Source organism: Sphaerodactylus townsendi, linkage group LG14 (assembly GCF_021028975.2).
Source record: "Sphaerodactylus townsendi isolate TG3544 linkage group LG14, MPM_Stown_v2.3, whole genome shotgun sequence".
In the NCBI taxonomy this organism is placed as follows: Eukaryota; Metazoa; Chordata; class Lepidosauria; order Squamata; family Sphaerodactylidae; genus Sphaerodactylus; species Sphaerodactylus townsendi.
Genome location: NC_059438.1, coordinates 46,707,008 through 46,718,990, shown reverse-complemented (window position 1 = coordinate 46,718,990; position 11,983 = coordinate 46,707,008).

Sequence of the window (11,983 nt, the reverse complement as noted above, 5' to 3'; positions counted from 1 at the left end):
AACACCCTATGAGGTAGGTGGGACTGAGAGCTCAGAAGAACTGTGACTAGCCCAAGGTCACCCAGCTGGTGTGTGTGGGCGTGCACAGGCTAATCTGAATTCCCCAGATAAGCCTTCACAGCTCAAGTGGCAGAGTGCGGAATCTTCCAGATTAGAGTACACCTGCTCTTAACCACTATGCCACTGCTGCTCAGAATCTTGCTATCTTAAAGGTAGTTTATAATTAGTGCTATCACCAAGAAGCCAGGTGATATAAAAGTGGTTTGTTCTACCTGGGTATTTAGATGAAATTGTAGAGATGTCAGTTTGAAGGGAAAGACCAGAGGCTCCATTAATCTTAGGCCTGCTTGGGACCACCAAAGCAAAGGAAGGGATATCAACCACCTGTCACAGGCCCATCGATGACTGGCGGCTGATGATCAGCAAGAGAGCTGGAGGCCCCTTGGTCATCCTCTGGTCCTTTCTTGGACCACTTTGATTAGCTTCTGGTTGAGTAATTTGGCTTGGTAATTCGGTAAATCCAAATCACAGAAGGAAAAAAGCATATCAGCTTTTTTGGGCCTTTTCTTTTACCAATAATAAATCCCAGGTGTATTCATAAAGCCAAATTCTGCCTGTGGCTGAAAAAGCTGAATAATATCCCATATAGTGTTGGTAATAGGCAAATAAAACTGATTCATATTGGCTTTGGCTCATTCCGCACATGCAAAATAATGCACTTTCAAACTGCTTTCAGTGCTCTTTTAAGCTGTGCGGAATGGCAAAATCCACTTGCAAACAGTTGTGAAAGTGGTTTGAAAATGGATTATTTTGTGAGTGCGGAAGGGGCCTTTATTTGAGTTTACCAAAAAATGCAAGGTTAAAAATACCTGAACCCAAATTTACCAATATTTTGTACCAGTGGTCAAGCCTGCTTGAGGCCACCATTTGTCTGATTCCATCTGCCACACTCACCACTATCAATCACCAATGCGCATATTACGTTCTGTGCCGTTTCCCATTCCCTGTTCCCCCCCTCCCCCTACTCGAACAGTCCTTAGTAAAGGGACTGTGTCTAGTGGGGAGGATGTTCTTCAGGGAAATCCCCACCTTCTAGGTTGTTTGGCCTGTGGTGGCCTTTTTAAGATTAGAGGTTAATGTTGCTAAATATGTAGTCAGTCAGTTTTATTACGGCCATTCGGCCAGCAAAAAAGGATAGAGAAGAACAAGAAAAAGGAAGAACAATAAACAAAAGAAAAATCGAATTTGTACAGAAATCCATGGTATAAGTCTATACACAAAAATATCATCAGCTTGTAGCATTATTACGGTCACCTTCATGTGGTCTGGCTCTTGATCCTAACATGATTCTTCACTTATTATGTGCCAGCATACAAAATTTAGCTACCTGCTGAGATTTCAAAGAAACTCTGTCTTCCAGTAAAATTCTCACAAGAGCTGAATCGGAATTAACTATAGTTAAATTTCTGTACTGAATAAACAATGGATGAATTAAAGCCTCCCTTTCCCCTTTATGGAGTTTACAATGCAATAAAATATGTAGTACAGAGTCCACTTCCCCTGAGTTACAAACACATAATCTCCTATATCGTGGGATTTTTTGAATGCTAAATATGTATGTTCATGGCCCTGAGCCTGACTTTGATTGGGAAGGGCGGGATATAATTAATAATAAAAAGGTACATCATCAGAATTCTGTTTTCAGACATGGAATGGAGGTGTAGTGAAACAGAACTCTTCATGTAGACACTCTTTATTTATATTTTTATTTATATATTTCAAATTTACTATACCGCCCACCCCCGAAGGGCTCTGGGAGGTGTACAACCTCATATCTCAGATAAAAACATCATAAACATCATAAAACATTTAAAACCATAACAAGTCACGCAAACTTAAAAACAATTTCCAGATGGCAAGACAATTCTGTGTACCAGGAATAGTAAAAAAATCATAGTCCTTCTCTATAAAGGGAATGGCACTCACATCAGCGGCTGTCTCCTCCAAAGGCCCAGCAGAACAACTCTGTTCTGCAAGCCCTGCGGAAAACTGCTCAAGGTCTTGCAGAACCCAGATGGTCGAAGGCAGAGTGTTCCACCAGGCTGGGGCCAAGGCACTGAAGGCCATCTTGGGTGGAGGCCAGCCGCATCATAGAGGGGCAGGAGGCCACCAGTAAATTGGCCTCTGCGGAGCACAGTGGCTGAGTGGAGATGGAGGGATTGAAGAGATAGAAAAAGTGCAGAGAAGGGCAACAAGGATGATTGAGGGACTGGAGCACCTTCCCTATGAGGAGAGGCTGCAGCGTTTGGGACTCTTTAGTTTGGAGAGGAGACGTCTGAGGGGGGATATGATTGAAGTCTATACAATTACGCATGGGGTAGAAAATGTTGACAGAGAGAAATTTTTCTCTCTTTCTCACCATACTAGAACCAGGGGGCATTCATTGAAAATGCCGGGGGGAAGAATTAGGACTAATAAAAGGAGACACTTCTTCACGCAACGTGTGATTGGTGTTTGGAATATGCTGCCCCAGGAGGTGGTGATGGCCACTCACCTGGATAGCTTTAAAAGGGGCTTGGACAGATTTATGGAGGAGAAGTCAATTTATGGCTACCAATCTTGATCCTCTTTGATCTGAGATTGCAAATGCCTTAACAGTCCAGGTGCTTGGAAGCAACAGCCGCAGAAGGCCATTGCGTTCACATCCTGCAGGTGAGCTCCCAAAGGCACCTGGTGGGCCACTGCGAGTAGCAGAGAGCTGGACTAGATGGACTCTGGTCTGATTCAGCTGGCTTGTTCTTATGTTCTTAGGAAAGGAGACAGTCCTTTAGATATGAGGACCCGAGGCCACGGAGTGTCTTAAAGGTAAGCACCAACACCTTGAAGGTGATCTGGTATTCGATCAGGAGCCAGTGCAAGCGGCGCAAGACAGGGGAGATATGGTCCCGCATGGAGCCACCTGCAAGAATTAATGGTGCTGCATGCTGGGCTAATTTCAGTTTTCCGCTCAGCCTCAAGGGAAGGCCTGAGTACAATGAGTTGCAATAGTCTAGCCTGGAGGCGATAGGGAGCCAGCCACCAAGCTTGGTGTAGATAGAAAAACACCACCTGGGCCGTGCAGGCCACCTGAGTCTCCATAAATAGAGATGAATCCAGGTAGATCTCCCAGGCTTCAGACAGAGGGAGTCACAGAAAGGGAGACCCTCCTCTAGCAACGGTGCCTGAAATTCCACAGCTCCCCCTTTGCAAGCCACCCTCAGGACCTCCGATGGATTTAGTTTTAACAGTACAGTACAGCAAACCTTTATTAGGCATAAATAATTCTGCATACAGTATGCTCGTATCATAAACAACAATACAACGAGGAATCCAATACACTAAGTTAGGATAAATGATACACAAACTTTCTGGAGACCTATTGTGATATCCATATGTTAATTAAAACCAATTTGAATGACTTCTCATGTTTATTACAATGACTTGAGCCTCAGACATTAAATCAATGTAATTTAGATGATTTGATTCATCGAGGGACACTTTTTAGTACCGTCTTTGAGATATTACTTCCGCTAGATATGTAGCGACCCTAAAGGTTATCTCAGAAGATGCATCACTAAGTAAATACTTCACTACATAAGCCGAAGGCAAATTTGTTTTAGCTTTAATAATCGGGGTTATATAGTGACTACGTAACGCAAAGTGTAGCTGACATTCTAGGAGGATATGCTGTATTGTATCCACGGCATTTACAGAGCATGGGCATCATCTGTCAGCGAATAAAACACCTTGAAATCTCCCGATTGTAACTTTAGACGGAAAGACGCTTACTCTGGCAAGCATAAATGCTCTGCGACGAGGTGGACTGTCAAGACTAGAGAAGTATTTTGCTATCTTCCCATGTAGGATGGGTAGGTTTAGAAAATCTGGGGAACATACTGCAGGTTGTACTGGGTGAAGGGACTGAAATTCCATATCAATCAGTTTGGGCTGAGCAATCTAAATATATATTCCTCGTTAAGAGGTTCGAGAAATTCGAGAGAGAATCCTAAAGTCAGTGGCATTCCTACCTAGGGACAGGGGGTACCCTATGTCCCCAGGCGCCCCCCATTTGGTCACGTAGGGGGGCGCCAACATTTCAGGGTCGTTTGTGTGTTTTTAAATGTTTTAAATGTTTTTTCACGTTCCGGCCTGCAGGGGGCGCATTTTTAAGGCTAGTGGCACCAAAATTTCAGGGTACCATCCAGCGACTGTCCTGATGATACCACCCAAATTTAGTGATGTTTGGTTCAGGGGCAGCAAAGTTATTGACCCCCAAAGGGGGTGCCCCATCCCCATTGTTTTCAATGGGAGCTAACCTGAGATGGGGGCTACCCATTTGAGGGACCATAACTTTGGTCCCCTTGAACATAACTTAACTAAACCTGGGTGGTATCATAAGAATAGTTAACAGATGATACCCTGAAAATTTGGTGTCACTAGCTTTAAAAATACACCCCTTCCAGGCACCCCAAGAAATTTGCCCAATATTCTTTGTTTTGCAGTGACTTTGCTCCATTGTAGCCAATGGGGAATTTCTGAGTGTGTAGGCAGGCTGCACATTTTTGAAGATAGAGGCACCAGACTTTCAGGGTGGCTCCAGGAGGGCCTCCTCGTAATAGCTTCCAGGTTTGCAGACCTTTGCTTCTGGGGTTCAATTTTATGGGGCCCCAATAGGCTTATTTTGTTTCCCCGCTCCTGCACATGAAAGCCTGTGGGCTGAGTTCTCTCAGAACTCTCTCAACTCCCCCCCCCCACTCCAGAAGCAAAGCTCACCAAGCTTGGATGCTATTACTCAAGGCCTCTTGGAGCCACCTTGAAAGTCTGGCACCTCTATCTTCAAAAATGTGCAGCTTGCCTCAGAAATTCCCCATTGGCTACAATGGAGCAAAGTCACTGCAAAACAAAGAATCTTGGGCATATTTCTTGGGGTGCCTGGAAAGGGTGTATTTTTAAAGCTAGTGACACCAAAATTTCAGAGTATCATCTGTTAACTATTCTTATGATGTCACCCAAGTTTGGTGAATTTGTGTTCAGGGGGACCAAAGTTATGGTCCCTCAAATGGGCAGCCCCCATCTCAGGTTAGCTCCCATTGAAAACAATGGGGATGGGGGCATTCCATTTGGGCATCCATAACTTTTCTGCCCCTGAACCAAACATCGCCAAACTCGGGTGGTATCATCAGGGCAGTCTCTGGATGATGCCCTGAAATCTTGGTGCCACTAGCTTTAAAAATGCGCTCCCTGCAGTCCGAAAAAACACCAAAAATACCCCCCCCCCCAAGCCCAAATACCTTGCATTCGCATTTGTTCATATTTGGGCAGGACATAATCAGACAATTTTTTTCCGAATGTGCCCAAATTTGCCCAGATTCCAGCCGAATCTGCTATTTGTTTCATCTGAATCTCCAACCCTCAAAAGTGATGCTGTTTCAGGGTGGGGGAGAATCCTCAGCATCACTTTCAATTTTTTTTTAACCGGGGACGCCAGATTCTCCCTTTAAGGTAGATTTAAAAGAAGAATCCGAGCTCCCTAGTTTAAACACCATTGAAAGTGATGCTGTTTGGGGGTGGATTCCACTGGAGGTGTTTTGTGAGAGATGATGCTGACATTTGTTTGGTAAATGTTTTGCTGGGGGTGATTTGTGAGAGATTTACATGCTTAATACCCACTTGCACTGACTTGGAGTTGTTTCTCAGGCTAACAACCTACCTCATGGGGTTGTTGTGATTAGGAAATTAGGAAAAGAGTTGGTGGGGAGAGAGCCATGTATGTTTTGATGGGAGTGGGAGGTGTTTTGTGAGCTGGTACAAAAAATCATTGTTTGGTCATGGTGGGGAAGGGTGGCTGCCCATACTCTGGGTGGGGGGGGGGGGCGCCAAACTCAGGTTTTGTCCCCAGGCACCAGTTTGCCTAGGTACGCCCCTGCCTAAAGTTCTTATTTTGGATTCAATATGGAATAACCAGGATATGCTCAGTCGGTCAGATTTAAAATAGGAGAATAACAAATTTTCCTTTACCCTAAAGAATATTTTTAGCCAAAATGTAAAAAGCATAATCCAAGCTTTCGTTTCAATAGAGTGTATACCCAGTTCTGCATAGATTACCCTATTTGGGACACATTTTGGAACACCCAGGATTTTCCTGTAAAAGGAGGACTGTATTTTCTCAATATTAGAGTCAAACTCCTGTAGCCAAAGTTGTGAACCATACAGAAGGGATGAAATTATTTTTGCTTCAAATATTCTTACAGCAGCTGGAACAATTTGGTTGCCTTTAGTGTAAAAGAACTGTGTAATTAAGGAAGCTGAGCAGCTAGCAGTTCTAATTACTTCTGCTTTTTGTTTGGACCATTGAAGTTTATGCTGGAAAACAATACCAAGATAATTGAATTCCTTAACTTGTGTGAGCGAGTAGTTACCAATAACAGAATTTTGTGGTTTCCAAGTTTTTGAGAAGGTTAGAATTTTTGATTTGGCATAATTGATAACTCAACTGTTTTTTTGACAGTAGTCATGGAAAATTCACAGATATCTTAAAAGACCAACTCTAGTATATGATAGGATTGTAGTATTGTCAGCATAAAGTAATACGGGAGTATCCCTAGTATTTAATTTTGGGGGGTGTCCATTGGTTTTTGGTAGAATTGGGGTTAAATCATTCAAATATAAATTTAAAAGATGAGGAGCCAAAATGCAACCCTGTCTTACACCTGTCGCGATTGGAAATTTTGGAGTTAGATTGCCCTTATTTGTAAATTTCATCTGGCCATAATTATCTGAGTGAATTTTTTTGATGAGAAACAGAAGCCGAGGATCCATTTGTAGTACCCTAAGTTTTTCCCACAGAGTGCTCCTTTGCAGGGAATCAAAGGCACTTTTCAAGTCCATGAAAGCCACATAAAGTTTCTTTGTGCCCTGATTCATATATTTATTGGCCAGGAATGCTAAGAGAAAGCAATGATCTATGGTTGATTTGCCTTCCATAAAACCTATTTGTTCCTGACCTATAATTGAGTTTTTAAGTGTCCAGGTCTTAAGATAACGCTCTAGGTGTTTTGTATATAATTTACCTATTATGGACAAGAGAATTACGGGTCTATAGTTTTCTGGAAGGTTGGGATTGCCTTTTTTAAAAATGGGAATTATAATGGAATTGAGCCATGTCTTTGGGATAATTCCATAACGATCTACAAGGGTAAACGAATTTGCCAGCGGAGGGGCCCCCCAGTGGGGATTCTGCTTTAGTAACTTGGCAGGAATGCCGTCAGGCCCAGGCGCTTTGCCTGATTTTGGATCATATATCAGTTTTTCAACTTCATCCACTTTTACAGGAGGCCAGACTGGAAGATGGTTCATAATGTCATTGTCAATCTGGTTTAGTGGAGCACTGGACATGTTAAAGATCGAACAATAGTAGTTAGACCAAGAAGAACACGGAATATTTTGAATTTGAATTTGATCTTTAGGATTTAGATGTTTTGTAACTGTCTGCCAAAAGAGTTTCCTACTCCTTGATTTTAGAGAAGTAAATAATTGTTTCCAATTATTTTGATGGAAATTTTTTTTCTTAAAGAGAATTGTTCTTTGGTAGGATATTTTTTTTTGCTAAGATAGCTCTTATAGGACTCACAATCATTTGATTTTCGAAATTGGTTAAATAGGGTTCTGTAAATTTTATGATTTTAATCCTTTTGGATCTTGCTGGTCAATGACTGTAAATAAACTATGATGATGATGATGGTTAAATAGGGCTCTTAAATGTTTCTTATTCTTACTACACTCTGTATCAAACCATGTTTGAGTAGATCAAACATTCAGAGTGGGAAGTATTGCCACGGTTTTTAACTGGTCCATCAAGTTGGAATAACGCATGTTGATACTTTCACTGGACTCAGAAGATATTAGGTTTGATCTAATTCCATTGAGTTCATTTGAGTCATATAATAATGTTAAATTCTTCTTGGTTTCAGTTGACCAAATAATTCTTTTTATGATGTTAGAATGATTATATGGAGGAGTGTGAATGACTGATTCTCTGCTATTAGTTTTGGTTTGTAAGATAATTTCAATCGGGCAGTGATCACTTTCTGTTCTGTTACCAATGGCAAATGAATCAATTATTTTTAAGGTATCATTTATGCAAAGACCATAGTTGATTACACTACATCCCTGCGAGTTTACAAATGTAAACTCATTAGAGGAGGGGAAGTTGATTGAACCATTTAGAATTATTAAATTGTTGGTTATGCAGAATTCAATTAATTTAGCACCCACCTTATTTATTTTAGGATCATTAGATTTTCTTGGCAGGGCGAGAACTGCCGGGAGGTCGTCATTTTTATTAAAATTCATCTGGGCAATCAGAGTTGAATTGTTAATGCCTATCCTGGCATTGAAATCACCTAAAAGAAAAAAATTGTGATAAAGTTTCACTCCTCCTTAAGGCCATTAGATAATCCGTTAATTTTTCCCATTGCAATGACATGGAGGAATAAGAGGTAAAAGGCAGATAAACATTTAAAACCATCAGAATAGAACCTTGGCTTTTAATAGAAAAAGCTTGGGATAAAGAGTTAAGTGGAGGAATTAAGGACACTTGTAAGTGTTGTCTATAAAATATGACTAGCCACCTCCAATAAAGGGCGACCTCCTACCACACTTTCTTTTTGGAGCGAGACAGATTCCAGGAAGCAAAACCATCCAAGTTTTATATCTCTTAGCAAACCATGTTGCCTGCAAAAAGTATACAAATCAAATGATTTTTATATAGTTTAAAAGAAGAAGTCTAGAAATCCAGGCATTTGTTTTCCCACCCTGCAATATTCCAAGACAGTATTATTCATATCTTTGTGGAGATGGAGCCTGAGGGTAGGATTAGATAATCTTCATGTACTATTTGATCAAGAGAATTACCAGTATCAAAAAACACAGAACCATTTACATATGACTGTCCAGAGGTTTCTGGGACGTTATGAGTTAACGTTGCAAAATCAGATGTAATACAATTCTGAGAAACAGTTGTTCCTGTGGTATCTTCCTCCCCGTCTATGAGGTTGTTATTTTGCGAATAGATGAGGGGAGTAAGTTCTAGTAGTTCCTGGGCCCATGATTTATTTTTTGAGGGCTCAAATCTTTCTGCATTTAGAGTTGTGCTACCATGGAGATCAATGTCGTATTCCATTTGGTGTTCTATATGGGCCAAGTGATGATTAGAAGAACTTGATCTAGAAGTCAGAAGAGGTTGAGATGGAGTAGGATAGGAATAATTCTTCCGGTCATTGACCTTCTGGGGTGTAGTCAAAGAAGCTTCAACGTTGGTAAACAGTTGGTTTTCTGCCACAGTATGCGACAGGCTTGTGTTAGGAGTCACAATTGACTTTACAAGATCCCATTTCCTTATTGTTTGATTCAAAGTTCCTGTTCCTATTTTTGGGCAATAAAACTGTGGTCGTCCCATTAGAAGATGGGACATCAGTGACTTGAGCAGCCGAGGTATTAATAGTTGGCTTCAGAAGGGCAGCCATCTCAACATCATGACCTTTGTCAGGAGAATAGTTGACACAATTGTTATTTGGGTTATAAATTAGTGGTATTATGTTCGCATTAGAAAAAACGCGAGTTAATTGAATTCCTTTCTGGGCAAGCACCGGTGATTGGCGACGTTAAAGTCTTGGTATAAGTTCTGAGCCGTAAGTGAGGGTGACTCTTTGGGGTTCATATTCATATAAGTTATGGAATGCATCCAACACTTCAAATCCCTCCAGATCAATGGAACTGGGCTTCCTTTTGAGTAAAATGCTGATATTTAGCCAAATTTATAGAGTTCCACTCTGGTCGAAGGCCATGATGATTGTAAACATACAGGCAAATTTTCTTTCTTTCAAGAGATAGACTTTGCATATCTTTCGGGCTTTTGTATTTCCTTTTAAGGGAAGGATGGCCGTCAGGTATGGGTTTTGAAAGCAACTTTTTAACAGTGGTTAAATGATCATTGATACTGCCAAGTTTCTTGTAGATATCTGTAAGGGCAATTCCACATATGAGAAAAATAGGTTCGACCCAGTTCTCTGAGAAGGGTACTAACCGAGGTCGAAGCCATTGTTGTTCCCCACTGCAACCAGCTTGATCCCAGCTCGGAGGGCGGAATCATCCTGTGCCTCTTTGCCTCTCCGTTCCGATTGGCTACTGTTCCATGGTCATGTTCTGTCTATCCCCACACACGTTATAAAAAAAACTGCCACAGGAATGGAGGGATGAAGGTGGTGTTTTTTGATTGGCCAGCTGTACGCATGCCCGAAACACTCAGCTGTGATTGGCTGAATGGGGGACTCCTGGCACCAGAGATTCCCCACTTTACTGGAATCGAGCTGAGTTCAAGCGTGGTTCCCTGAAAAAGTAGTAGTTCCCAACTGGAGTCGGAAATTTGACCGTTACACGGGGCGAAGCTGGTACAAAACCACGTCGATCCCAGTGGTTGTGCGGAGCACTTAGTTCGAACGCAGCTCGAACTTAAGTCGATAACGCAAGTGAGGAATCGAGCTAAGTGTTCTAGCAACAAGGAAACAGAGCTTGTGTGTATTAAGAGCAGCAGCAGGTGCCGGTTTTAGTTTTAACCTGCTTAGCCAACCAGCAACTGCCTCCAAATAATGCTGGAGAACCACAGGGGCAGTGGCTGGCCCACCATCAACAGAATGAGCTGAGTGTCATCCGCATACTGATGACAAATCAGCCCAAAACTCCGCACCAGCTGAGCAAGGGGTCGCATATAGATGTTGAATAACAGTAAGGATAGGAGAGCCCCCTGCGGCACTCCACATTGAAGCAGGCATCGCTGAGAGACTCTGTCCCCGAACCTCACTTGCTGACTCCAACCCCTGAGGAATGACTCCAACCCCAGACCCCAGAGGCAGCCAGGTGGTGGATCATAAGGTCATGGTTGACCGTATCATACACTGCAGTAAGATCTAACAGTACTGGCAGCACTGATTTGCCCTGGTAGAGCTGAACACAGAGTGTGTCTCTGACAGCGGTAAGGACGGTCTTCGTCCCATGCCCAGAATGGAAGCCAGACTGGAAGGGATCGAGTACTGAAGGTGGTAGTTAAAATTTGAACTGTCTCTGAAACTTTCTGTCTTCCACTTGATTCTACATTGTTTATTGGATTGCAAACATTGTCCTTCTTGCTAGTTATGACATCCAAGCTATTGGGAGTATCATACTGTTCTTATTTTATTGTTCCTTAACAATGTACTATATTGCCCTTATATAAACCAGTGGTGCGACCGCACTTGGAGTACTGTGTCCAGTTCTGGCCACCACATCTCAAAAAGGATATTGAGGAGATAGAAAAAGTGCAGAGAAGGGCAACGAGGATGATTGAGGGACTGGAGCACCTTCCCTATGAGGAGAGGCTGCAGCGTTTGGGACTCTTTAGTTTGGAGAGGAGACGTCTGAGGGGGGATATGATTAAAGTCTATAAAATTATGCATGGGGTAGAAATGTTGACAGAGAGAAATTTTTCTCTCTTTCTCACAATACTAGAACCAGGGGGCATACATTGAAAATGCTGGGGGGAAGAATTAGGACTAATAAAAGGAAACACTTCTTCACGCAACGTGTGATTGGGGTTTGGAATATGCTGCCCCAGGAGGTGGTGATGGCCTCTAACCTGGATAGCTTTAAAAGGGGCTTGGACAGATTTATGGAGGAGAAGTCGATTTATGGCTACCAATCTTGATCCTCTTTGATCTGAGATTGCAAATGCCTTAACAGTCCAGGTGCTCGGGAGCAACAGCCGCAGAAGGCCATTGCGTTCACATCCTGCTTGTGAGCTCCCAAAGGCACCTAGTGGGCCACTGCGAGTAGCAGAGAGCTGGACTAGATGGACTTTGGTCTGATCCAGCTGGCTTGTGCTTATGTTCTTATGTTCTGATTGCATTGTTCT